The sequence below is a fragment of the Glycine soja genome, chromosome 18 (assembly GCF_004193775.1).
Source record: "Glycine soja cultivar W05 chromosome 18, ASM419377v2, whole genome shotgun sequence".
NCBI lineage: Eukaryota > Viridiplantae > Streptophyta > Magnoliopsida > Fabales > Fabaceae > Glycine > Glycine soja.
The window spans coordinates 25,864,439-25,867,112 of record NC_041019.1 but is presented as its reverse complement, the minus strand read 5'-3'; the positions used below and the strand labels follow the sequence as shown (position 1 = coordinate 25,867,112).

General features: G+C 41.0%; 1 non-coding gene across 1 annotated transcript; it reads left to right on the top strand.

Annotated features, from left to right (window-relative positions):
- Window positions 1-414: 414 nt before the first annotated feature.
- Window positions 415-521, top strand: LOC114397776. The gene has a single exon (XR_003663401.1). It is a non-coding gene; the product is annotated as a small nucleolar RNA R71 (small nucleolar RNA).
- The last annotated feature ends 2,153 nt before the right edge of the window (window positions 522-2,674 follow it).

Here is a 2,674-nt window from a genome sequence, read left to right as displayed (position 1 = left end):
ATATTAGCAGCATATGCTTCGGGCTGCTCAATTGCTCCAGGTTGCTGCATGGAAGGGCAAAGGTCTGTATGGTGGTCAGCAGAGGAGCACAAACCACAGACCCTTGCAACAGGTACAGATTTCTGGTTTAAGGCCAGATGGGTTACCAAGTTAACCAATGCATCCAGTTTGCCTTCAAGCTTCTTAGTTTCAGATGATGCAGCTGAGTTTGTAGCTACCTCATGCACTCCTCTAATGACTATAGCATCATTTCTGGCGCTAAACTGCTGGGAGTTGGAAGCCATCTTCTCAATTAAATTTTTGGCTTCAGCAGGAGTCATGTCTCCAAGGGCTCCACCACTGGCAGCATCTATCATACTTCTCTCCATATTACTGAGTCCTTCATAAAAATATTGGAGAAGTAGCTACTCTGAAATCTGATGGTGAGGGCAACTGGCACATAGTTTTTTAAATCTCTCCCAATATTCATACAGGCTCTATCCACTGAGTTGTCTAATACTTGAGATATCCTTCCTGATGGCTGTGGTCCTGGAAGCAGGGAAATTTTTTTCTAAGAATACTCTCTTTAGGTCATCCCAGCTCGTGATGGACCTTGGAGCAAGGTAATACAGCCAGTCCTTTGCCACTCCCTCTAAAGAATGAGGAAAAGCCTTCATAAATATATGATCCTCTTGAACATCTGGGGGTTTCATGGTGGAGCAGATGCCATACCCTAATTTCGTCTGGGGAATATTATTTGATGATATGCAACCTTTGGTTAGCCGCTTTGAGATACTTGGCGTCCTTTGTTGTACAATAAATGAAGTCCCGAGACGTGTCAGAAATCAAAAGGAAGCAGGCTTGCACGATCCGTGAAATTCCGTAATGTGGCGGAAATCGAAAAGAGGTGTTTTCGTGCAATCCGTGAGTTTCGTAACTTCTTCGAAAGCTAAAAAAGAGTAAATACATAATCCGTAAGGATTCGTAACCTTGCGGAAGGAAAATAAGTATCGTTACGAAATTCGTAAAGTATCGTAACGTTACGGAAAAAGAATTACCAAAAAATAGAAGGGGGGTGCATTTAGTAAAAATGGGGGGTACAAATAGCAATCTGGCCCACTTGGGCCTTCCAGATCCTTCCTCAGAAGGATGTTGCTTCTGGAGGAAGCAACCTTGCTCGCCTGGGCGAGCTGGGTGGCAAGCTCCTCCCCTATTTTGCTATAAATAGGGGGAGGAGTGAAGAAGAAAAGGGTTCAGCCTTCTTGGCACTTCTCCCTCTCTCGAAATTGCTGAGGAAAATTATTTCCGTGAAGAAAATCCAAGCCGCGCCGCTTCCGTAACGTTTCCGTGAGTAATTACGCGAAGATTCTCGACCGTTCTTCAACATTCATCATTCGTTCTTCGTTTTCTTCAGTCTTCAACGGGTAAGTACCTCAAACCGAGCTTTTCAATTCATTCTATGTACCCGTGGTGGTCCACGTTTTGTTTCATGTATTTTTATTCTTGTTTTCATTTGCTTTTTATACCCCATTTTGACGTGCTTAAGCCATTTATTTAAGTCATTTCTCGCTTAATCTAAAAATAAAATAAATTTCCACCGATCATTTGAATTGTATCATCCGTTAATTTTGGTTAAAATGAATTCCGACCATTCGGTCGTGCCGTAACCAAGTTGGAAATCAAAAAAGAGGTAAAATAATAATATAATAATCAAAAAATACCTTTTAGTAAAATAAAGCGAAAAAATCAATCGGACGTTTTCTCTTTGGGATTTCTCATTCTTAATTGAATTGACTAATAAACTAAAGTGAAACTAAGGCTAAAATCAACTCGCCTAGTCAAGCTCGTCCACAAAAAATAGGATTTTGAAAGTTTATCATTTCAGTTTCTTACCAAGTAAAATGGATCATTTTTAAGGTCCAACGCCTTAAAATGATCACCTTTCAAGTAAAAAGAATCACTTGATTCACGCATAAGAAAGAACTACGTACGTCTGATTTCCTCTCCAAAGGAGGGTACGTAGGAGCAAAAGTCCCGCTTTTGTCGACCTCAAAAAATAAAGAAATAAAGTTAAGGTAACACAATTTCCACAATTCTAAAAAATAGGCTGTTGTCCTTTGAGACAAACGTGAAAGGTGCTAATACCTTCCTCAAACGTAAATACAACTCCCGAACTTAGAATTTTCATTTTGACCGGTTTCCTTCGGTTTTTCCGACGTTTTCCACAAATAAACGTTGGTGGCGACTTCGTGCATCTTTCCTCCTTTGGAAAGCGCACCCGTGAGCCTCGCCTTCACTCGCCCGCGAAAGGGCACGTTGCGACAGTTGGTGACTCCACTGGGGACTATTTTTGTGAGTTAGGCCTATTTTAAGGAATTGTGGAATTGTGAAACTTTGTGTGTGCATTTTGTTGAACTGTGTAAAATGTAATAACTGCTGTCTTTTCCACATTTCTACACTGCATTCTAAGCACCCAAGGGTTTGAGTAAAAAAGGGGCCCTATACCCGGGTTCATGGGAATTTAAGGAGTGGAGGTGAATCTATCATCATGCTAGGTCTCCGACTTGCTTGATAATAGTGAAACCTTGTCTAGAGCTTTCTCTCTTTATAATGTGTTGTCGCTGGTATTCCATACCGCCACAATATTATTATCTTGAGTGATGATACCTCTAGAAAACAGCCGTGTGAGTTATGA